Below are 26841 nucleotides of genomic sequence, written 5' to 3'. Positions count from 1 at the left end.
TTTAATGGTAGTTCTGCATTACAGAAACTAGCAGAAATCTGTAGTTCCATGCCAACTTTTAGGCATAAGCACTTATGCCAGCCAAATTGCAAGTGTAGATTCTTGTGCCTAACTGTAGGTAGTCAGGTGCATAACTGTTAGTAATCTATAACCAGCGTGCATAACTCCTAGGCACGCCCCTGACCTGACCAAGCCCCTCCCAGGTCCATGCCCCCTTGCACTTACACACTATGGAAATTGTGCTCAGTTTATAGAATACAGTCTAAGGTCAATTATATGCCTAACTGCCAATTAGAACCAATTAACACCAGTAATTGACAAATATTGGTTGCAAAAGCCTATTTTCATATCAAGGCAATAAATTTGAAACTCCTTACCTAAAACTATCAAATGCACCAATGATTATTTGTTATTCCAAAGTCTATTGAAAACTTTTTTCTTCAGTCTAATTTAAGGAAATATGCATTCTTCTCAAATAAACTCACGGCATTAATTTTTACCTCATCCCACCTCCCACTACTCCAGTCTATCCCAGCTAATCCTAGCCCTTTACCTTTTTCCTCCATATTTCAATTAAATAGCTTAAATCACTGATGGGCCAATGATCAGAAGCAAACACAGGCGCCATAGGAGCCGACTCTGTGGGTGCTATGGGTACTTGAGCACCCCCAATAGAGAAAATTCCTTGTATGTGTCCAAGGTAGGGTTATTTCCACTGGGCTTAGCACCCCCAGTAATTCTGAAAAGTTGGCTCCTATGACAGGCACTAGAGGCTGTTAGTGCCATACTAGCTCCTGCGTTTGCTACTGCCCTATGAACAGAGCCCCCAAGCGTGTGAAACAACGCGCTCGCGGGCTCTGAATGCAACTAGCATGCAAATACATGCAAAACAGGGCTCTTAGCACAAGTAGCATGCAAATGCATGCTAAACCTATTCATCCCCAATGATCAGCACTGGGCATGGCTGGATGTCGCCATTTTCCAGGTGGTGCCGATGGAAGAGGGGGAAGGCCACCTCCCTCCTCCAACTGAAGATAGGGGGTGGGGAAGGGTCACTAGACCACCAGGTGGGGGAGGATTGACCCAAGGCCCACTGGGCCACCAGGGACATCAAGAGTATAACCAAATGTCAACTTTAATGGAAATAAGAGAATCACCAGTGCAGCATTGTAAAAGAAGCTCTCATGGGCAGATGATCAAAAGCCCCACGCTATTCCAAAAAGCGCTCTAAAAATAGTGCTGGAACAGCACAGGGCTTTACCGCACCTATGATCAGAGATAATTGATTGTGCCTGACCATGAGCTCAGGCACCATCCTCCCGCACTTGACAATCCTCCCGCACTTGTTTGACAGGTCTGGGCTGTCAAAAGCACAGACTTGTCAAACACAGGGGCTGGAGGTCCATGGGACCAACAGACCCCAACTACCCCCGCCCCAAGCCAAGTGAAACAGGGGCTGGAGGTCTGTCTAGTTAAGTGCTGCTGAATATCACCATAATATCCTGGGCAGTCCATGGGCAGAGCTTGGGAGAAGCCTGGGACTTAATCAGTTAGCAGCCATATTCATACCGCTAACCGGTTAATTAAGTGACTAAAGTTAGGACAGCAAGAAGACTTTATTAATTTTAGTTGCAAAGCCAACTGGGCACCAGTTTGAATTTTGACCAATGCCCAATTAACTTCTGAGCTGTGGCATCAGCTATAGAGGTATCCCTTCCCTCCCTTGTGATCCCTTTCCCACCCACCCCCCGATGAAGGAAGGGCCAACTGAGCCCTTCCTCATCCACCCCAGTAGTCGTTCCTGGGCAAACTTAGTAAAGTCCTGGTGGTCTAGTGGAGTCTAAAGGGCAAGAGCAATGCCCAATCACTCCTGTCCATCGTGGCTCCTTTTACAAAATAGTGGCCATTTTGTAAAAGAAACTATGATGGGCAGGAGTGAGTGGGCATTGCTTCTGCCCTTTTGACCTCATTAAACCAACATGGCTCTATGGTAGACTCAGGGAGGCCTATGGGGTCAGAGGGGGGCTCTCTCAGCCCTTCTTCACATCAGGGGTAGAAGGGAAGAGGATCAAGATTGAAGGAGAGAAACAGAGAACATTTGTATCTTTTATGTGGGCCCTGACCAATATTCACCCTCATAATCTGTGGTGGGTGACATAACTATAATCAGCAGTGGATATTTAGGGCCCTGTTTACTAAGGTGCACTAATTTTTAGCATGCGCTAGAAATGCCAGTGTGCCTACAGAATGGCTTAGTCAATAGGGCCCTCAATGTTGGTGGCCCATTAAAGCTCAGTTTGTGGTTTCCTAATGCACATGTAAATAAAGGTTGTGCCCAATGCACAATAAATCACACTCAAAAAATTGTGTGCAAACATGGGAGAGCGCAGTGGAAGCATGTCTCAGTGCATGGATTGTGGGAAAGAAAGCCAGCAGATCAATGTCACAACAAAAAGATTTTATTGAAGATACCGTGTATGAACAAATCGCCCAACACAGGCTGTGTTTCGCCCACCTAGAGAAATGGGGTAGTATGTATGGGAACAATAAAAATATTACTCACATATTGTTCCCATACATACTACCCCATTTCTCATTTTTGGTAACATAGAATATTATTTGATTGTGTCCATGTTCACTTCTTTATAGTTGCCCCTTTACGAAGGTTTCAAATTAGGTATGTGCCTTTTATTATCTCATTTATAAATTTTTTTATACATATTTGTATTGAAGTTCGTAACCTATACCAGTGCCCTTGCTTTGCTGTTACGTGATGTCAGATTTTATTATGCTTTTATATATATGTTTATATGCACTGTCATACAATTGTTGCATTATATATACTTCTTTTATATATATATTTTCTTATATATGCTCTTTTATGTACATGTATAATATATATATATTATTTATATTGGACAGTGCGTAGCGATACGTTTATTCATGTAATTATTCTAGTATACTCTCTATGTATACCTAGTAATATTCCATATTTTATTAATTGTTTTTTGTCAATTTATATATTTGATATATTATGCTTGTATGTGTGTTATATTTTATTTATTATGATCTATGATAACTATTATATATTTGTTCATTGTAGCCCCTGACGCAGCCCTAGGTGGGCGAAACACGGCCTGTGTCGGGCGATTTGTTCATACACGGTATCTTCAATAAAATCTTTTTGTTGTGACATTGATCTGCTGGCTTTCTTTCCCATATTGGATTTTGCAGATCGTTTGCTTTGTTGTTTTTTTGGGACCCTCAGTGCATGGATTGCATGTGCTTATATTACATGCATGTGCAGGAATGCTGTGAGTATTCTATGAATAGATATCATGTTATTGTATTACAGCATCTAGGACTTCACTGTTCCATTATGCCTACCCCTCTGCTCCTCATCTCCTGCCTTTTTTTATTAGTTTCCAAAGATTTATTGAAGCAATGACAGGTTGCTCTTACAATAATTGGCAATTTAAGCAGTTCTATGGAATTTAGAGATTCAAAGATATTTTTAAAAAACAGTATTAGAAACATGAGATATTGCTATCAGAAAGTATGTAAACTGGGAACTCATTTTCTAACCTCGAGTCCTTCACTGCAAGACCTAAACTCTATAATCTAGCATAACCTTGTACTACATTCTTATATTAACTGCAAAAGACACTAGAAAGCTGTTCATCAGTGATAACCTATGAATCTGAATGCTAATTTCCACAAGGGAGCAATTTCAATATCGGGAGCCATCTTCAAATTCAACAGGTCCTGATATTCACGCAAACAATGAGTCATTTTCTCCTTCATGTTCCAGATTTACAGTTTACTTACAGTTTAATTTAATTAATCTTGATATATCACTAAAAATGTACAAGAAATCACAACAGTTTTACAATTAAAAATTAAAAAGAGAGGAAAAGAACTCCATTAGATAATAGCAAAGCACAATCACACAAATAAAAAAAAAAAGAATAATAAAATCTTTAACACATACCCAAAACATAGCAAACCCAATGGTGTCCTAGGCTGAAGTCAATATTCAAAAATCTAGGTAACTATTCTATCAAAAAGGATATCATGTTCTGGTTCTCTACTCCTTCAGGTAAACCCCAATATCTGTATGTTGTTTCTACGAGATCAATTCGTTAAATCTTTGAGATCTTCTCTTAGGCCTTTAATGGTGTCAATATTGGTTTCAATTTGAGGCAATGCAATTTCCATCTTATATGAGAGTAAAAGGGTGTCTTTAATAGATTTAAGTTCAGACAGTACCGTGTCTTTAGTGACCCCAGAAGATCGAGAGCTGCCAGGCTTATCCGGTGATAGCAAGTCAGATTTGTGTCTCTTGAGACCAGAGGACAGATTGAATTGAGAAACTTTCACACTCTTCATCATATAAGGTAAGAATAGAAGAATAAGGGGCCCTTTTACTAAGCCACGGTAGGCTCTACATGCATTTGGCACATGCTCATAATGTGTGGATGAATTATTTATTTCCTCCTATGCGCACCAGTTCCACGCTGACCGGTCTCCGTGCATGTAGTGCTTGAGCCTTTACCGGTAGATCGGTGGGTGGTGTTAAGGGCTCAGGCCAGTTTTGGGTGCGTGCTGGTTTCATTTTTACTGCAGGCCCTTTTCCCATCTCATTAAAAAAAAAAGCCCTTGTAGATACAGTAAAAACTAGCCTGGAACCACCCAATAAACGCACCTACACTACCGCAGGCCACTTTTTACCGCTGCTTAGAAAAAGGGCCCCTAAGTTTGCAGTAAAATGGGACACACACAGGGGTGACACAATGATTTGCTATGAATATGAATATAGGAGAGAGGGAGCTCCAAGCTTAAGTAGCCATGCTGTCCACAAGTGGAACCGGAAGCCCCGCTACAGTGATGTTATAATGTTTACAAAGTTTCCAGTGGATGAGACGCTTTACTGCATTGAGGCCACAGTGGTTCTGTTTCCTCATACCTATCACTGGCAAATGAAACTAAAATCTGAAAACAAATGAATCATTTTGTTTCCATTGTTATTTTGTTTTATCTGAAAACAGAACAGCCTTTTTGCATGGCATTTTTCATTTCATTTTCAAAAATGAACGCACATCCATAATTGATATGGATTTGTCTTTTCCTTTTGGGCAACATTATAGAACTCAGATGCACAAATCTTAAGTGACGTGGAGGGGCATAATCGAACGGGGGCACCCATCTCCAGGGACGGCCCCGTAAAGAAGCGTACCCGACCGTATTATCGAAACAAGATGTGCGGCCATCTTTTGTTTCAATAATACGGTTGGGGATGGCCAAATCTCAACATCTGGGCCACCCTTAAAGATGGCCAACATTCGTTTTCGCCGATAATGGAAACTAATGGCGGCCATCTCAAAACTGGCCAAATCCAAGCCATTTGGTCGTGGGAGGAATCAGCATTTGTAGTGCACTGGTCCCCCTCGCATGCCAGGACACCAACCGGGCACCCTAGGGGGCACTGCAGTGGACTTCACAAATTGCTCCTAGGTGCATAGCTCCTTTACCTTGGGTGCTGAGCCCCCCAAAACCCATTCCCCACATCAGTACAACACTATCATAGCCCTTAAAGGGTAACGGGGGGGCACCTAGATGTGGGTACGGTGGGTTTTGGAGGGCTCCCATTTACCACCACAAGTGTAACAGGTAGGGGGGATGGGCCTGGGTCCGCCTGCCTGAAGTGCACTACAGTACCCACTAAACCACTAAAAACTGCTCCAGGGACCTGCATAGTGTTGTGATGGAGCTGGGTATGACATTTGAGGCTGGCATAGAGGCTGGCAAAAAAAAAAAATTTAATTTTTTTTTTCGGGTAGGAGGGGGTTGGTGACCACTGGGGGAGTAAGGGGAGGTCATCCCTGATTCCCTCAGGTGGTCATCTGGTCAGTTTGGGCACCTTTTCAAGGCATGGTCGTGAACAAAAAGGGACCAAGTAAAGTCGGCCAAATGCTCGTCAGGGCCGCCCTTCTTTTTTCCATTATCGGCTGAGGACGGCCATCTCTTAACCACGCCCCCATCCCGCCTTCGGTACACTGCCGACACGCCCCCTTGAACTTTGGCCGTCCCTGCGACAGAAAGCAGTTGAAGCCAGCCAAAATCGGCTTTCGATTATACCGATTTGGCCGGCCTTGCGAGAAGGGTGCCCATCTCCCGATTTGTGTCGGAAGATGGCCGCCCTTCTCCTTCGAAAATAAGCTGGTTAACCCAGTACCTGTTTGAAAAGAAATCTGTGCAGGCATAGAGCAAAAACAAACAAAAGTCCCATATCCCTGTTATGTTCCTTTAACTATTTAAATGTAGAAACTGCTATGGGGTGACAAGGGGAGACACAGAAAAAAAATGGCTTGATACCCCTTTGCCATTCCAGTATCAGTGCAAGCACTTAGATGCAGTGTCTGTGCAAGCCCATAGCAGCAGAGATGAATCCTGGAGTGAAGGAGCAGGCAGGCAGCTGGTAAGACTACACAGCCACAACCCTTAACAGACCAGCAGATTCCTGAGCTATGCAGGTTTCTGTTGATCTCATGACAAGTACCGCAAGACTGCCCGTGGGCCGTGGTACTACTGCTTTAACCAGCTCTGGGATGGGGGAGAGGTGCTATGATGTGATAGCGATCACCATGTTAAGAAATGTCACTTTGGCTTAACCACCTCCTCCCCCATACCAACCTTGCCCACTTGTTGACACCCTAAATCAGTGGTTCCTAAATCTGGTCCTGGAGGCACCCCAGCCAATCAGGTTTCTGGGATGTGCGCAATGAATATTCGTGAAAGATATTTGCATGCACTACCTCCACTGCATGCAAATCTCTCCATGAATATTCATTGTGGATATACCAAAAACTTGATTGGCTGTGGTGCCTCCAGTATCAGTTTTTTTTTAATTATTTATTTATTTATCATTTTTATATAACAATTACACAAGCATATCACTTGCGAAAGAAAAATTTCGCTATTACAATCAATTCCTACAAAAATATTGAATAAATTCAAAACACAAAGAAAGATTCTATAGCTTCATATAAGTCCACAGGTGCCTCCAGTATCAGGTTTGGGAACCACTGCCCTAAATATATCTGTCTGAAGAGGTCACTGCATGAAAAGCTGCAAAAGTTCTTTCGAATATGGAGTCCAAAACCTCTGCTTCACAAACCTTACAGGAAACTCCTTTATAGCTTGTGGATGTTTGTAGCCTCAGAAAACTTTTACAAATTATACTTCAGTGAGTCTAATATGAATAGTACAAATCAGCCATTTCTCTGCCACCCACTCTCCTCCTACAGCTGCACACACTCCTACATTCACTCCAAAACAGCAAACACATTTTGCTTTTTCTACCTCCACTACTCCCTGATCCAAAGCAGAAAATGTGTCATTTTTGATAGAGAAATAGAGCAAGATTTATATTGTGGAGCCCCATTTTATACAGAACACAGATCAGAATTCAAACATCCAGGTCAGCATCTGCTCAGTTCCAGTGGTATTTTAGAAAACAATCTCTGCTGACGCAGAGCTTTTTCTAGTGCAGTGGTTCTTAACCCATAACTCAGGGCTTACCATGCCACTGTTGGAAACAGGATACTTGGCTTGATGGACCTTAAGTTCTTATGGTCTTAGATTATAGAAAGGTGCTTGTTTTATGCAGTGCATTTTTCCTAGTGAAAAAGGTACCGGTACTCAAATGCTGGGCCACCCTTCAGGGGTGGGGTGATCACCGAGGGACACACCCCACAATAGCCAGGCCCCCTGCAACCACACAGAACCTATGACAAGGCAGAATTGGTGTGTAGAGCCTGAGCTCTTTTATTAAAACTTGGGGACCATGGGTCAATTTTAGCAGACAATGGAAAAGGTGCCGGTACTCAGTACCCCCAAGTACCCCCTCAAAAAAAGCCCTGGTTTTATGCAGTGCACTACAGGAGGGATTAGAGGATGTCACCTCCTGATTGTCCCAGTGCTTTTTATCCTCCCCTATAGAGATAGTGGCAAAGAATATTGAGTGCTATGACAGCTTCAGAAAACAGAGACATTTATATTTCTAAAATGGCCTTATACAGAGAGCTAGCTCCCTAGCAGTAGTACCATGAGACTACCGCTAGTGGTCATCCAGAGCTGGATGGGATGGGAAAGGAGGAATATTGTTTCCATCCCACTCCAGTGGACTACTAGGGATCACCTCTGGGTAAATCCCAGGGGTGATAGGGGGTTTGGGGGAAGCCAGAGTTGGAAGATTTGAGGGGTGGGGGAGTGCTCACAAGGGATTGTGGGATCAGATTGGGGAGCTGAGCACAAGAATGTACTCAGGAGGGAAGAAGGTAATGGGGAGGGTTGAGGACCTACAGCATTAGGTCTGTCACCATGCTACCAGACTGCAGGTAGCACGGCTGCACTTATTCCCTCCTCTCAAGGTGATAGTAAGCACAGTCAAGCTGTTGGAATTCATGACAGCTAGCCTGTGGTACTGATCCACATGCCAGCTGTCACAGTCCTCTCTACTCTGACACGCCCATGTCACACCTAGCACCTACTGCTATCTGTGTTAGACAGCTAGTGAGATTTTTTTTTTTAGTGCACTACTGGTCTTAACATGCTTTAGGTGTTAATGCAGACCTCATTAATATCTACCACATGGTAAAACCTGTTGTAGCTGCTTAAGGCAGCGTAGTAAATAACCCCATGTGTCCTTTTAAAACTAGCCCACAAAAGCTGCAGAAAATGCAGCTATAATGAAGCCATAGAAATGTTTTGCTTGCTTGGGAGCAGGTGTAAAAATATTCACATGAAATATGCATGAATGTGCATATTTTGTAAAGTATATGTCTAAATCATGGCTCTGCCTGCATTCCACCCAAGATCTGCCCCTGGATATGAGTCACTTAGAAGTACGCAAGTATTTGTCACTGTGGGAACTTTTGAGCTGGGGTAATTATAGAAGTGGGATTTTATGTGCTCATATACCTGCAGCTACATTCAAAAAAGAGTCTACAAATTATTATCTACTGAAAAGAAGGACCTGTTCAAGAGATTATTGACTGCTCACAATGTTAATAGGGCATGTTTTACATGCTGGATGTGTTTCTAATATTCTATGTAAAATTTACACTTTAGTTTTGCTACAGACCACCATGTAGTAGTTAAGAAATGTTAGCAATATCAAGACATTTCCAGCTAGAGTTACTAATATGCTGTACCACATTATCATACATTATTTTACTACAGGTTCCATTTCATGCAAAGAGATCTAGGGGCACTTTTACAGAGTGGCGGTAAACCCAATGCGGGCTTACTGCTCGCTATTTCGGGACTACCGCTGGCCCAACGTGGCTCCTGGCAGTAGTTCTGGGTCAAGTGTGCACCATTTCAGGAGGGAAAACCCCTGGAAATGGTTAGTGCAGCAGTAATCAGGCATCGCCACATGCTATCCAGTTACCACAGGGTTACCATTGGAGCCCTTACCGCCACCTCAATGGGTGGCGGTAAGGGTTCCCCACTGCATGGCCACATGTTAAGAGTTTTATTACTGCATGGCCATTTTGTTTTTGGGGCTTTTTACCCACAATGGTAAAAAGGGCCCTGGCGCGCAGAAAAAAACAGCTCCCACTGCTACCACAAGGCCCTTTTTTCTGCACTTTGGTAAAAGGACCCCCTAGTTACTAATAAGCTATATTAGTGGTAGCTGATGGTATGATGACTACCTTCACATTATTCAGCTGTCTACTAGGGATAAACATGGAAAAAAATATTACTAGACACTTCCAGCCATGGGCTGGAGTAACCCTGGATAGTCTACGCTGGGGCAGGCATAGCTCTCTACATTGAAAAACTGATGCCCAGTTAACTCGGCACATAAAGTTAGGACAGCAGTTTCGCTCACCTGACTTTGTGTTCCTTTTACCAAGCCATGCTAAAAAGTGGCTAGAGCTGGTGTCGGTATGTGGGGGGTTTTTGCGCACTGCAGCCACTTTTAGCATGGCAGTAAAATGGCCGCCATGCCATATTTTTTTTGTAATGGCCATGTGCTAATTTTCTCATTAGCGCATAGCCATTACTGAGGGAACCCTTACCGTCACCTATTTAGGAGGCGGTACATAAGTACATAAGTATTGCCATACTGGGAAAGACCAAAGATTCATTGAGCCCGGCATCCTGTTTCCAACAGTGGCCAATCCAGGTCACAGATACCCGGCAAGATCCCAAAAATGTACAAAACATTTTATACTGCTTATGCCAGAAATAGTGGATTTTCCCCAAGTCCATTTAATAATGGTCTATGGACTTTTCCTTTAGGAAGCCGTCCAAACCTTTTTAAAACTCCGCTAAGCTAACCGCCTTTACCACATTCTCTGGCAACGAATTCCAGAGTTTAATTACACGTTGAGTGAAGAAAAACTTTCTCCAATTCGTTTTAAATTTACTACATTGTAGCTTCATCGCATGCCCCCTAGTCCTAGTATTTTTGGAAAGCGTGAACAGACGCTTCACATCTACCCGTTCACTCATTATTTTATAGAACTCTATCATATCTCCCCTCAACCGCCTTTTCTCCAAGCTGAACAGCCCTAGCCACTTTAGCCTTTCCTCACAGGGAAGTCGTCCCATCCCCTTTATCATTTTCATTGCCCTTCTCTGCACCTTTTCTAATTCCACTATATCTTTTTTGAGATGCGGTGACCAGAACTGAACACAATATTCGAGATGCGGTCGCACCATGGAGCGATATAAAGGCATTATAACATCCTCATTTTTATTTTCCATTCCTTTCCTAATAATACCTAACATTCTATTTGCTTTCTTAGCTGCAGCAGCACACTGAGGTGCTGCGGCTAAGGGCTCCCGAGCTACTCCCGCACTAATCAGATAACACCTGGTTATGTGCCTGAGCTACCTGATTATCACAGGCACACCTACTCTCCGCCCATGGGCGCGCCTCCTGTGCTGGGAAATAAAAATTTTCTAGTGCAGGATTAGTATATGCTGAACAGGAAATTACCTTGGGACGCCTCAGTGCGTCCCGCGGTAGTGCCCTTTTAGCGAGTGGTAGGCCTGCATTAGGCCTTCCGCACCTTAGTAAAAGGGCCCCTTTATGTGCTGACTTACCCAGTTAGCAGACTGAATATTGTCACTAACCAGCTTAGTTGCCGCCCTGCCCTAACTCTGCCCTGGCCCTGCCTCTGCCTCTAACCTAGCCATAAGCGGTGATATTCAGCAGCACTAACCAGTTAAGTGTCTCTGAACATCAACAGCCAGCTTGCACTGCAGGAGCCTCTCCTGTCTGGTTAAATCCTTTTGAATATCAACCCTTTCATGGTTATTTCACTTTGGGAATTTTGGCTGATTTCGAGATTTTTTTTTTTTTTTTTGCACATTTGAGTTACAGAAAAATGTTAATGCATGTTAGAAGTTTCTAGTGAATAGAAATGAACTGCATGGGTGCAATTTATAGTTAATTCGCTATTAAAATCAATTTGCAAATTTAAGAGGGCCAAATAAGTCAAATGTATGCTAAGAAATGTACATTTCTCTTGCTTACAATGAGAAATTTCCACTTTCTGCCAACAAATCATTTAAAGGGATTACATTATAAACAAAATTAGAATAATAATAAAAATTCACAACATTAGACCACCATGTATTAATTTCAGCCAGATCCAGTTGTAGAACTTTAGAACAAAACATGTGGTATATGATTCTTTGTAACGAAGGCCCAGCACTTCAACTTAATTAGTGAAACATTTTTGCTAGACAGTATGTTTTGGCATTTATGACTGACATCGTTAACATGAAATGTGACTTTTTGAAAGCCATTCTAGCATAATAGAAGGACATGCAGCATTAACTCTAGCAAAGTGAGCACTGTGCTGGTGTTCATTAAGCAACATTATACAATAGCTACTTGCACAGGCAAGTTACTGTGAGGATAGGAAATGACATTTCTGCTGCCTTCAAACATGCTGTAATCCAGTGGCATAGCCACGAGTGGCCAACCAAAAAGCAAAGCAGGACAAATGCCCCTATGAACAGCAAACAACAAACTCACAGAGTAGGAATGCACCAAGGAAGACCTTTCAACCAAATTGATGAGCAAAAAATGGGCCACCGGGCCCACCTACTTTGGGCTTAGGCCCATTCAAAATCTGTACTCCCTTAGGGGCCCTTTTACTTAGCCGCGTAGGCGCCTATGCGTGCCAAATTGGAGTTACCGCACTGTTACCACGTGGCCCTTGCGGTAATTTCAATTTTGGCACACGTCCATCCCTTTGAACTTATCTTTATTTTCTTGACTATTTGATAATGGAGTTCCTTTTGCACCCCTCCCTGATCTATTCCTTCTTATTCTTAATTTCTAGGTTCTCTCTTGTCTATTTTAGTATTGTAAGCCGCATAGACAATTTTATTTATGTGTGGGATACCAGGTTTTCAATAAACCTTGAAACCTCAGTTTTCACACGTGCAAAACTGAACATGTGTGTAGGCCATGAGAAGCACCTCGAGGACACTGTGGCTGGCCAACCAAGATGTTAGTTTGTTTGGTGAGGAGGAGGTTTTTGGCTGGTAGGGCCTGATGATTCCTGCTAGCTCAGGTATTTCTTTAGTTTTCTTTGGGGGGGGGGGGGCACAGGGAGGGGGCAGAGATTAAATTTGGGTATTTCCTTTAGTTTGAGGGTGCTAGGAGGGGGCAGTGATGAAATTGTGGGCCCAGCCACTTTGGTCCCACCCTAAACTGCCTGTTTGGCTATGCCACTGCTGTAATCACATCAGTTCTCAAGAAACCTTCATTGGATCCTACCTGTCCTGTTAATATTAATCCTATATCCCTCTTCTGTTTCACTTTCTAACAAATTGATTGTGCCATTTAATTATGCTGCCTTTACTTTCTAGCATCACTGTACTAATTACAGCTGCTAAGTTGTGATTTAGGGGGTCTTGTACTAAAACTTAACTCGAGTTATCTGCAGCAGGGCCCATAGGAATAAAATGGGCCCTGCTCCAGATAACTCAAGATACGCTTTAGTAAAAGACCCCCTTAGAGCCCAATGTACAAACCTAATGATGTTACCAACACGACAGTTTTGCAATGGCCCTATTAAAGACAATGAAGCTATGGTAATGCTGCTATACACTGCCTATTAAGCTTTTCATATGCTAAGCAGCTCACGCCGAAAGAACCAATTAGTTACTACTACTACTACTACTATAAATCATTTCTATAGCGCTACCAGTCGTACGCAGCGCTTTACAATTGAACATGAAGAAAAGACAGTCCCTGCTCAAAAGAGCTTACAATCTAAATCAGGACAGACAGACAGGACCAATAAGGGATAAGGGTAGGACAGACAGGACACATAGGGAAAGGGACTATTGAAGAGAGGAAGACAAGATAAAGGTTACGAGCAAGTGACAAGTTAGGAGTCAAAAGCAGCATCAAACAGGTAGGTCTTTAGCCCGGATTTGAAGGCGGCCAGGGATGGAGCTAGACTTAATGGCTCAGGAAGCCTATTCCAGGCATAAGGTGCGGCGAGATAAAAGGAACGGAGTCTGGAGTTAGCGATGGAGGAAAAGGGTACAATTAGGAGAGATTTGCCTAGTGATTGGAGTTCCTGGGAAGGAGTGTAGGGAGAGATGAGGGTGGAGAGGTAGTGAGGGGCTGCAGAGTGAATGCACTTATAGGTCAATAAGAGGAGCTTGAATTTTATACGGAAATGGATAGAGAGCCAGTGAAGTGACTTCAGGAGAGGGCTGATATTGGCATAATGACTTTGGCGAAATATTAGTCGTGCAGCAGAATTTTGAACAGATTGAAGAGGAGAGAGGTGGCTGAGTGGAAGACCTGTGAGCAGCAAGTTGCAGTAATCTAAGCGAGAGGTGATGAGAGTGTGGATGAGGGTTCTGATAGCGTGTTTAGAAAGGAAAGGGCGAATTTTGGCGATATTATAAAGGAAGAAACGACAGGTTTTAGCAATCTGTTGAATATGTGCAGAGAAGGAGAGGGAGGAGTCGAAGATGACCCTAAGGTTACGAGCAGATGAGACAGGAAGAATGAGCGTGTTGTCAACAGAAATAGAGAATGGGGGAAGGGGAAAAGTTGGTTTAGGTGGGAAGATAAGGAGCTCAGTTTTGGACATATTGAGCTTCAGGTGGCAGTGAGACATCCAGGTAGCAATGTCAGAGAGGCAGGAAGATACCTTGGACTGGATTTCTGCCGAGATTTCTGGTGTGGAGAGGTAGATCTGGGAGTCATCAGCGTAAAGGTGATACTGAAAACCGTGGGATGAGATCAAAGCACCAATGGAGGAAGTATAGATGGAGAAAAGGAGAGGTCCTAGGACGGATCCTTGAGGTACACCCACTGACAGCGGGATAGAGGAAGAGGAGGATCCACCAGAGTATACACTAAAAGTACGCTGTGAGAGATAAGAAGAAAACCAGGGGAGAGCAGAATTCTGAAATCTAAGTGAGGACAGCGTGTCAAGGAGTAGGCTGTGATCAACAGTATCAAAAGAAGCAGAAAGATCGAGGAGGATAGAATAGAGCCCTTTGGATTTAGCCAGGAATAGATCATTGGAGACTTTAGTAAGTGCTGTTTCAGTTGAATGAAGGGGACGAAAGCCAGATTGGAGTGGATCAAGAATAGGTTGAGAAGAAAGAAAATCGAGACAGTGACGGTGGACAGCACGTTCTAGTATCTTGGATAAGAAAGGGAGGAGGGAGATGGGGCAATAGTTGGAAGGAGAGGTAGGATCCAGAGAAGGTTTTTTGAGGAGTGGGGTGACTACGGCATGTTTGAAGGCATCAGGGGCAGTCACAGTGGAAAGTGACAGATTGAGGATATGACAGATGAAAGGGGTGACAGCAGGAGAGATAGTGTTGAGTAGATGAGTGGGAATAGGGTCAGTAGAGCAGGTGGTTAGTTTTGAGGATAAAAGAAGAAGTAGTTTCTTCTTCAGTGATTTTGGAAAAGGAAGAAAAGGAGGCATGGGTAAGGGGGTTGGGAGAGTAGACTAAGGGAAGAATGGGTGAAGGAGAGTTGGTTGTGAATTCAAGTTTAATCTTGTAAACCTTATCATGAAAGTAATCAGCCAGAGTCTGGGGAGAAAGTGAAGGGGGAATTGGAGGAGAAGGCACTTTGAGGAGAGAGTTTAGCGTGGCAAAGAGACATCTAGGGTTTGAACCAATAGAGTTAGTCAATTGGATGTAATACACCTGTTTGGCAAGTTGGAGAGCAGATTGGCAGGAGGTCAGCAAGAATTTGAAGTGTATGAAGTCAGCATGGGCACGAGATTTAAGCCAAAGGAGTTCAGCAGAGTGGGCACAAGAGCGTAGGTAGCGGATAGTAGGGGTCAGCCAAGGTTGGGGTTTGGTACGTTTAACAGGACGAGACATGGGAGGAGCCAGAGTGTCCAGAGCAGATGACAGAATAGTATTATAGGAAGAGACAGCCTCACTGACGGACTTGGTTGACATAGCAGTAGAGAAGAGATTTGAGATACAGGAGGACAGGGCAGAAGGGTTAATAGCCTGTAGATTCCTAAATGTGTTGGTTAGAATAGGATGGGACTGGGGAGGAGGGTGTTGAAGTGTGAAAGTTATAAGATGATGGTCAGATAGGGGGAGAGTTGAGGCAAGGAAATTGGAGGGTGAGCAGTTGGAGAAGAGTACGAGATCAAGACAGTGGCCATTCTGGTGAGTAGGGGCGGTGGAGCACAGTTGAAGATTGAAGGAGGATGTTAAGGCAAGGAATTGAGAAGCATAAGAGTTAGAGGGGTCATTAGTTCAAGGAAACCTTCCTCCTCACTCCCCCTCCCCCCATCTCTTATTTGTCTATCTTGAATAGATTGTAAACTCTGTGCACAGTGCTGCATATGTCTAGTAGCGCTACAGAAATGATAAATAGTAGTGAGTAGTAGTAGTGGTAGTTTCATGACCTGAGGTTTCATAGTGAGAGCAGAATCAAATAGAACTCCTAGGTTATGAAAATTGTCAACAATAGGAATTGAGAAGTCATCAATCTGACAATGTGAAGGAACATCAACAACTGGAAAGATGAACAAAAATAAAATCTGTGTTTTTGACATATTAAGTTTTAGATGATTACCTTGCAGTCAATGATTGATGGCATTAAGACAAAGAACCAGCACATCCAGTGTATCAGCTACTGATTTGTTGATTTCCAATAAAAACTGTATACCATCAGCACAGAGTTTAAATTTTAAATTAAAACAATTTAATAATCTACAGAGAGGTAAAAGAAAAATATTGAAGAGCATAGCTGAAAGAGAAGAATCTTTTCATACACCTGTTTATTTATTTTCATAAAAATAGAATTTTTGATAACACAAAATTTTCTATCAGTCAGAAATGACTTAAACCAAGCTAATACTAGGCTATTCAGACCTATAGCTTTCAAATAGTTTATAAGAATCATATAATCTATTGAGTGGTTGCCAAATCTGGTCCTGGAGGCACCCCAGTCAGTCAGGTTTTCAGGATACCTACAATGAATATTCATGAGAGACACTTGCATGCAGCGGAGGCAGTACATGCAAATCTCTCTCAGGAATATTCAATGTAGGTATTCTGAAAATCTGTCTGGCTGAGGTGCCTTCAGGACTGGGTTTGGGAACCACTGATCTATCGTATCAAATGCTGCAGAAATATCCAGACTCACAAGCAAATAATGTTTTCCTGCATGAAAACCCTCTTTAACAGTGTCCAGTAGTGAAATTAGCAAGATTTCAGTATCATGCAAAGATCTAAAACCAAAATGATTTATGACCAGAATATTATGATGATCCAAAAATTCTAGTAACTGCTCATATTTCAATCTTTCAATGATTTTTGAAAGAAATGGTAAAAAGAAATGGTAATTAGTGACTATATGCAGATCTAAAGATGAATTCTTCAATAAAGGTTTAACTACAGATGTCTTTAAGAAATCAGGTAATTTTCCTTCTTGAAAAGAAAAGTTGATAATATCTGTAAAAACTGCATTACTCAGCATTTTCATTGCTCTAATAATAGAAGAATGGCTTGAATCAAAAAGACAGAATGAATAATTTATCTTAGACATTATGGTAATAATCTGTTCTGTATTAACTAGTTGGAAAGTACTCCATCGAGCTTCATCAAACAAAGGACATTCCATGTCAATTGATAAAGGTTCACCCTAAATTGTGACATGATAGGTGCTGATTTTCAAAGCACTTAGACTTAAAAAGTTATTTGGAGGGGCTTTTTCAATATGACGCCTAAGTCCAGAATCCAAATAGTGAATATAGCAAGTTTTGAAACGTCTAACGTCATTTTTTCTTTTTCAAAAATGGCCACTTGCTAGATGTTTTTGTGCTCTGTGCGTTTGTCTTTTAGTCCATTAAAAAAAAAATCCAAGTGAAAAATGCACAAAATCAAGCCATTGGAATGTAGGAGGAGCCAGCATTCTTAGTAGACTGGCCACACAAACATCCAAGCAGAGCAGTAGGAATGCCCAAATACTGCCCTTAACAAACCCCCGGATGCCCCGTTGAGATTTGGATGCACTGCAGAAGAATAGCATAGAAAAACATTTGAAAATAGGTTTTGAAAATACTGTTTTGGACGTTTTTGTGAGAAAAACATCCAAATGCTGCTTTATGCCACTTTTTAGACATTTTTCTCCTTCGAAAATGAGCCCCATACTAACATAGTAAGTGACGACAGATAAAGACCTGAATGGTCCATCCAGTCTGCCCAACAGTCACATTCATTATCAATTCAAGGTTTAAGTCAACAATGAATATGATATTATTTACTTGATTATGGTCTTTCTTTGGTGTTTCTGGGACATAGACCATAGAAGTCCGCCCGACTCTATCCTTAGGTTCCAATTACTGGAGTTGCCATCAAAGCCTACTCCAACCTATTCAAATCCGTCTTGTCATTTGTGGGACAAAGGCCGTAAAAGTCTGCCTGGCACTGTCCTCACATTCCAAACCACTGGAGTTTTTGTTGAAGCTCTCTCCAGCCCATCCTAAACTGGATCACCATAAGCGGGACTCAGAAAGTACAAGCCAGCCCAGCACCGGCCTTATTTCATACAGCCAGAGTTGCCATCTAAGCACAACTTTACATGCATGCAACCCTTTAAGTTTTGTTTTCTATTATCATTCATTTTCTAATTAGAGATCCTCTGTGTTCATCTCAGTCACGCCTTTTTGAATTCCACCACAGTTTTTTTTTCCATCACCTCCCTCGGGAGGTTATTCCAGGCATCCACCACCCTCTCACATCTCACCATTACCCCTTTATATTATATGGGGAGCCTTCCAAAACCCACCAAAAACCTACTGGAGCCAACTATGCACTACTACAACAACCCTTATGGCTGCAGGCAGGGCCGCTGAAAGACTAGGCCAGGCCCGGGGCAAGGCCGCCCTGCCTCCGCTCCCCCCGCTGCCGCCCCCCGTTGCTCCCCCCACCTCTGCAGTCCGTGGTCTCACCTGGCTGCCTTCACGGCTCCGGGCCCCCTTCATTCAAAGCAGTAATCGCAGATCGCGTTTCTTCTGGCCTTCCCGCCCTGTGTCCCACCCTCGTCTGATGTAACTTCCGGTTTCCACGAGGGCGGGACACAGGGAGGGAAGGCCAGAAGAGACGCGATTTGCGACTGCCGCTTTGAATGAAGGAGGCCCAGCGACATGGAGGCAGGCAGGTGAGACCGGGGACTGCAGCGCCGGTGGCCTGACCCCGGCACTGGGCCCCCTTTGGAGGCCTGGGCCCCGGGAATTTTGCCCCCCCTGCTCCCCTTTCAGTGGCCCTGGCTGCAGGTGTCACATATATGTGGGTACAGAAGGTTTTTGGTGGGTTTTGAGGGGCTGACCCTTTCCTCCACAAATGTAATAGTTACAGTAGGTCCCCCTAGCCACAGTACACAGCACCGACCACTAGGCTACTCCAGGGACCTGCTTGCTGCTCTAGTAGGACTGGCTATAACATCTGACGCTGTCATAGAAGCTGGTATGCACTATTTCTTTCACATCTTTGGGGGGTGGGAGGGGGGTCAGTGACCACTGGGGAAGTAACGGGGTCATTCCTTTATTCCTCCGGTGGTCATGTGGTCATTTAGGGTACTTTTTGTGGCTTAGTCATTATTAAAACTGGTCTAGCTCAAAACATCTTAGTTTTAGTCCTGGACGTTTTGGTTTTGTTCCATTATGGCAGAAAAACATCCAAGTGTTAGGAATGTCCTAATCCCACCCATATCACACCCCTGACATGCCCTCTTGTGATCTGGATGCACTGCAGATGAAACACTTAGATAATCACCTGCAAAATAGGTTTCAAAAAGAGCGATTTAAAAATTTTGGAAGGAAAATGTCCAAATGCTGCTTTATGCAGTATAGCAAAGAGAGGGAACAAAGTACAAACAAAAGTCCAAGCAGCAAAACAAAAAGTACCAGGAGCCTTCAAAAAAAGGAATAAGAGCTTTAATCAACTGCTTAGATGAAACAATCATAAAAGTGGACCCGACGCGGTCCGTGTTTTGGCGCACAGCTGCGTCAATGATCTCGTGACCGGAATAAGTTCACTCGTGAGAGTATATTTCCGCTTGATATTGTATGAAGGGCTAGCACGGTGGTACAGCATACTGTTTCAAGTTCACATCCGAAAGCTTTGTGCTACACCTCACGACCCCTGACGCAGGCGCTGTGCGCCGAAACACGGACATTGTCGGGTCCACTTTTATGATTGTTTCATCTAAGCAGTTGATTAAAGCTTGTATTCCTTTTTTTGAAGGCTCCTGGTACTTTTTGTTTTGCTGCTTGGGCAAATGCTGCTTTATGCCATTTGTTAAGACATTTTTTCTCTTTCAAAAAAGAGCCACATAGTAACCAATGTAACTTTGTAAGTCTATGGGGCCTTTTTACTAAGCCACGTAGGCGCCTACACGTGCCCAATGTGTCTCAATTTGGATCTACCACCTGGCCCTTGCGATAATTTCATTTTTGATGCGCATCTGCTATGTGCGCTGGAAAATATGTGATATTTTCTGGCACGTGGCAGAAACTGGGCGGTAATTGTCATTCTAAGCACATAGACGATTAATGCACAGTTAACGCGTGAGACCTTACCGCTAAGTCAATGGTTGGCGGTAAGGTCTCAAACCCAAAATGGACGTGTGCCAATTTTGATTTTGCCACACACCAATTTTGGCAACAATTTTAAAATAATTTTTGCAGGCACACTGAGAAATGGATCTGCATGCACCCAAAACATGCGCCTATACTACCGCAGGCCATTTTTCAGTGCACCTTAGTAAAAGGACCCCCTATATGCTTTGAAAATGAGCCTCCCTCTCTCTATGATCTTAGAGACATACCCTCTAGCAAAATCCTGACTACCTAAATTCGACTCAAATATTATTCATTCTAGTTCTAGAGTCAGCTGTCAGTTGTTTCACTACCAAAAAACAGTTGCTTAGATTCAGATGGAGCAGATTCAATTATATTATTAAAATAACTTTTCTTAGCAGACAGACACGCTGTGCTATAAGACTGAAGAGCTAGATTGTAAGCTTCAAGAATAACGCTAGATGGAAACTTTCTCCACTCTCTTTCCCTACACCTCAATTTCTGTTTGTGTAATCTAAGTTCTGCATTAAATCAAGGAGCTCTATGCAATCTTGAAATCTGGTAACTCTTCATAGGTGCTACACTATTTAAAGAGTTCAGAAGAATAGAATCCCAAATGCCCAGTGTACCTGAATGTAACTCACCTTGAGCTACTACTGAAAAAAGTGAGAGCAAATCCAAATAAAATCAACAGCCTTATCAATATCGGATTTGTCAAACTGTACTAAATTAGTGGAGATCGCAACTTTAAGATCAGCTAGCTCATATGGAGCTTGACATTGATATGAACTGGGCAAACATCTTGATATTGTCTCTAATTTAACTTTAAAACACATTGTCAACAGGCAGTGTAGGAAGTTTCTAAGTTAGGCACTATAGTATTTGCTGCCTCATGATTTGACAACTTTTATCAATTGCACAATCCTCTTGGTAATGTCTGTGGCATTATGGTTTGTTATACTTATTGAAACCCTTCTGTTTGGCAATACAGTCTGAGGTATACAGATTTTTTTTTTCTTTTGACACTTGAGTTAAAATGAAAGTCAGTATTTTATTGCTTATGAAAATCATTTTTGCTATGTTCTAAAAGAAATATTGAAGACATTTTATTAAATGAATGCTGATGTGAGAAACATATGTATGTAACAAAAGCCCTGTTAACCCTTTGTCACTATTCAAGATGCCATTTGTATAATTAATTGTGATTGGCAGATAACAAAATAAATGCAAATTTTAAAGGTATTTTGTCACTAGCTAAAATACCATTAGCAGTTACAAATAAAATTTACATAATTAATTGTAATTGGCAGATAACGAAACAAATATACCCAGAGCTCCAAAAGATAATAGAAGCCCTGTTAATGCTATAATATATATATATATATATATATATATATATATAGTGACAAAATGTTGTTTTTTTTAAATTAAGATCAAGTAATGCCACTAGATATTATAGTTTTGGCTTTTTTATATTTGAAGATGTATATATTTATTCATTTCTGTGCTGATTTGAATGTTTTTGAAGGTTTATGATATTATCAGTGTAATGTTTGAAATTTATTGTATATTTTAAAATGTTTTAAAAAATGATTTTTGACCTGTTAGTTTAAGCTTTTATGAATATGAAATTTAGTTATAGCCAGTATTATATAATATGACCTTTTTATAAAATATATTATAAATAATTAAAATAAGCGTTTTAAACATATAATATTAATATATGAAAAATTTTTTGTCCAAAAGTAAGGAATAATATATTGTAGAGGAATATATTCGAGTTATTCCCCAAGTTTTCCACGTCATCACTGTGGTGAGTTACCATTTTTGTTTTGATTAATTATCCATTTATTTTCAAATTACTATATAATAATATATGAGAATGTTAAAATATTAAATGCAATGTTAAAATATTAAATGCTTTAGGTGTTTATATAGGCTTATATATGTATGCTTGATGAGTCTAAATATTAATCTTTGGTTTTACTCATTATATTTAAAAAAAAATTTTTTAAATATATTATTTCTATGTTTTGTATTCTATGTAGACCCCTGACGCAGGTGCTAGTCACCGAAACACGGCCCGTGTCGGGTCTTTTTGTCAAGGCTCATTCATTAAAGAACTGTGTTCCATTTTTAAAGGCCCGTGGTGCTGTTTTTTTTGTTTGGACTTTAGTTTGTACTTTGTTCCCTCTCTGCTGTAAGTATAGAAATATCAACCAATAGCTTCCAGCCAAGAATATCTAAGGGGCCCATTTACTAAGCCGTGCAGGTGTGTAAGCACATCCGACGCGCATCAATTTTGAACTACCGCTCAGCTACCACGTGGTCCAGGCAGTAATTTCATTTTTTACACGCATTTGCAATGTGTGCTGGAAAATTTTCCGGCACGTGGTGCTAACCGGGCAGTAATCGTCATTCTACACGTGCTGACAATTACCGCCCAGTTAACATGTGAAACCTTACCACTAGGTCAATGGGTGGCGGTAAGGTCTCAGGCCAAAATGGATGCACACCAATTTTCATTTTGCCACACGTCCATTTTTGGCCAAAATAAAAGAGGCCTTTTTTGCATGTGCACTGAAAAGTGGACCTTTGCGTGTCCAATATATGCATCTACATCAGTGCAGGCTCTTTTTAGGTGCACCTTAGTAAATGGACCCCCTAAGATTTGTAAAAAAAAAAAAAAAAAACCTATCAACAATTTCATTAGTACTAGTTTCATCAATATGCAAATTAAAATCAACAAGAATCAAAGAATTGCGAGGTGCCATAGCTTTTCTCTACATTTTTTCTGCCTTGGGTAAAACTATATTTACCTTTATTGAAGGGAGGGGGTGTAATTTTCAAAGGGTCCTTTTTGCCAATTAAACATAGAAACATAGAAACATGATGGCAGATAAAGGCCATATGACCCATCCAGTCTGTCCATCCTCTGTAACCCCTAATTCTTCCTGTTCCTAAGTGATCCCACATGCTTATCCCATGCCTTTTTAAATTCTGGAACAGTCCTCGACTCCACAACCTCCACCAGGAGGCCATTCCACGCCTCCACCACCCTTTCTGTGAAATAATACTTCCTTAGGTTACTCCTAAGCCTATTCCCTCAACTTCATCGTATGCCCCCTCCTTCCAGAGCTCTCCTTCAGTTGAAAAAGGCTCACTTCCTGTACATAAATGCCCTTGAGATATTTAAACGTTTCTATCATGTCTCCTCTCTCCCAGCGTATACATGTTGAGGTTCATAAGCCTGTCCCTATAATTTTTGCATTCAAGACCGCTTACTACTTTTCTAGCCGCCCTTTTAAAATTGCAATTAAACAGCACTGAAATTTGTCTTCAAAGTGTTTGAAATAAAAAGAAAGAAAAATACAAAATGAAAAAATGGTAAAATAAAATTAGAAGATTCAGAAAGTATAACAGCAAAGAAAATTTTCAGGCTCTGGTGCTGGTCTGTATTGTCCCTGGTCCAGTTACATTTATTGCTCAGTGGCAGATTGCAACATAGGCCCCCTTTTATCTAACCATGCTAGCAGCTGCTGCGTGGCAATGCCGACGGAGCCCGTTCAAAGCGAATGGGCATTACCACACCATTAGCTGCTAGAATGGCTTGATAAAAGGGGGCCATAGTTTGAAGCTGTAGCTGCTGTATTTCCTGTTTCTTCTAACATTATATGGAATTTTTCCTGTTCACTCTATTGTGGTGAGCAATGTTCACTCTAAGACAGAGGTGGACAGCTGCGGTCCTCGAGGACCACAACCCAATCAGGTTTTCAAGATTTCCATCATGAATATACACGAGATTTATTTGTTTTGCAATGGAAGCAATACATGAAGATCAATCTCATGCATATTCATAGTGGAAATCTTGAAAATCCAACTGGGTTGTGGCCCTTGAGGAGAGTGGTTGCCCACCACTGCTCTAAAATGTGCAGTGGAGGGTGGTGCTTCAATAACATGTTTTCAATCACTATGGACATGCAGAGTCCCTGGAGCCCTACAGAGCTTGCCTGTCCCTCGTTATTGAAAGCCTGTCCCTGCTAGTGAAGAAGGACACCCTCACTCGCAGAAATGTAGTTAAAGGACCCCTGCACAGCCTGGAGGGAACATCGCTAGTGAGCCCTTCAATTTTTACAGTTAATATTTTGAAACATGCATGCCTGATACCTTTGTATTTTGTACAGTACAGGCGAAAGAAAATTTCTGTTTCTAGTACTCCAGCGAAGAACAGAAATCATTGTTGGAGCATCCAAGCATCCAGCATCACCACTCACCTGATCATGGAAACAGAGAAAAATGTAGGCAGATAAACACTATGGGGGAAATTCTATATACGGTGCCTAAAAAAATCAGTGCTGACTAAGTGTATTCTATAATCAGCACTAAGATTTACGCACCGATTATGGAATAAGTTTAGTTGATCTCTCAGCACCTAAAACTACGGCATGTAGATCAGGGGCATAGCCAGAACTTGGCGGGAGGGGGGGGGGGGCCAGAGCCCGAGGTGGGGGGGCACTGTTTAGCCACCTCCCCCTGCCGCTGCAACCCCCCCCCCCCCCCGCCGCTACCACACACACACATACCCCCCGCCACCGCCTGCTCCGCCGCTGCATCAGGTACCTTGTTTGCTGGCGGGGGTCCCCAATCCCCACCAGCCAAAGAATCTTCTTCAGCGCCTTTGTGGTGTGATCATCTGTTTCTGACGCCTTACGTCCTGCACCGTGCATGTAGCCCCGTGCAGGACGTAAGGCGCCGGAGTCGACCGGCTCTGAAGAAGACTCTTTGGCTGGTGGGGATTGGGGACCCCCGCCAGCAAACAAGGTACCTGATGCGGCAGCGGGGGCGGCCAAATGTAGAGGGGGCCAGGGCGTAATCTGTAGGGGCCTATGCCCCCGTGGCCCCACGTAGCTACGCCCCTGATGTAGATTATTGTTTGTTAAGTGCTGTTATCAGCACTCATTTGCTTGTTAACCTTGTTAAGTTACACACATTGTTATAGAATCTGTGCCAATTTCGGTGCGGATCTCTAGGCTCACTATATAGAATCTGGGGGGTATAGTCTTCCCATCTATTCTCCCTATCACTCCCTTAGAGATTCTATGTACTTGTCCTAAGATCTCTTAAATTCAGATACTGTTTTCATCTCCACCACTTCCACTCGGAGGATGTTTCACAAATTCACCACCCTTTCCGTGAAGAAGTATTTCCTCAGGTTATGTCTGAGTTTATCCCCTTTCACCTTTATCCTATGCTCATTTTGGTGCTTCCTTTCAACTGAAAGAGACTCGCCTCCTAGGCATTTATGCAGCATAGGTATTTAAATGTCTCTATCATATCTTCCCTCTCCCTCTCCCACCTTTCTTCCAAATTATACATATTGAGATTTTAAGTCTGCCCCCATATGCTTCTTTGCTTGCTTAAAATTTCTGCATGTTCTCTCTTCTTGCCTCATTTTTCCTGACTTTCATTTTCTCTGTCTGCATGATGCACTGCATCTAATCTTCTGTGCGGTTCAGTTTTTGTTTTTTGCTGAGCACCATTTTTAATTCTGCATGAAATATGCATGTGCTTACCCATTTCTTCCAAAGGTTTCTAAGTGACTTTCTTTTCTTGTCTTCTTCTATGACTCTGCATCCCATCTTAAAAATGTAGGCAGATAAAGACCATGGGCTTGATATTCAGACCGCGGGAGTTAGCCCAGCTAACTCACGCCATCGGTGCTGAGCCTGAATATTCAATTCCAGGCCATTTCCAGTGACCGGCATTGAATATCTGGTTTATTTTTGGCTGGTTCAAACTTAACCAACCAAGCCAATATTCAACGCCGGCCGCAAAACTCACACTGAAAATCGGCAGATAGCCAGCTATATCGTGCAATATAACCAGCTATCTGCTAACTGTGAATTTTCAGTGGGTCATAACCGGCCATGTCCAGCTAAAAATTCAAGGATAGCTGGTTATGGGACATTTAACCAGTGTCGATCCCGGCCAGTTACATACTTTTGAATAGCAGGGGGGGGGGGGGGGGGTGTAAATTTTCTTCATTTTGCTGAACTCTAAAAGTTCTCTGCCAAAGTACTTTGCTAGTTATCTTTGGTTTAAAAGTGAAATATCAAATGAAGAAATCTAATCTAATTTAATTTTCTCACTTTGGATTATATCTTCACTCTTGTTTTTTTCAGAGGTCAAAATTCACTGTGAGTTAAATAGGTAAGCATGGCTTCTACTTGGTTAGTTCACACTGACGTGGTTTGGAGCAAATACTAACTAGAGACTGTCGCTGAGTATCTGCACAGACCAGCATGGCACTATCCCAGTGGGGTTTTGTGGATCTGATGTGGCGGTGAATAGGAGCAGCACAGCGCTTGATGAATTGGAGACACTCCACATAAGTGCTGGGGGGCTGCCCCACCAGAATACTACTATCGAGATGTAGTGCACAGTTAGGATTTCTGATATTTCTGGTGCACGGGTCTGTTATTTGCAGTGTACAGTAAGGTTTGTCTGCATTCTGTGTCCTTTCCTGTGCACGTTTTGTCACTTGGACTTTCTAGCGCACGCTCAAGCACAAATAAACTGTGGAGTTTTTTTCACGCAAGATGATGGTGTACCGGACCCATGCCTTATAGCTGAATATATTGGCTGGCTGGGTGATACTACTGAGGCCTTTTTTCTTCACGAGTAAACGGCTGGGTGATGCTTGAGAGTTTGAGTT

General features: G+C 42.3%; 1 protein-coding gene across 1 annotated transcript in view; it reads right to left on the bottom strand.

Moving 5' to 3' along the window:
- GRM1 (glutamate metabotropic receptor 1) overlaps positions 1-26841 on the bottom strand; it is a 676880-nt gene that overhangs the window by 257614 nt on the left and 392425 nt on the right. The gene's annotated exons all lie outside the window — the stretch shown is intronic.

This window comes from Microcaecilia unicolor, chromosome 3 (genome assembly GCF_901765095.1).
Source record: "Microcaecilia unicolor chromosome 3, aMicUni1.1, whole genome shotgun sequence".
NCBI lineage: Eukaryota > Metazoa > Chordata > Amphibia > Gymnophiona > Siphonopidae > Microcaecilia > Microcaecilia unicolor.
This window is presented reverse-complemented; position numbering and strand designations above follow the sequence as displayed.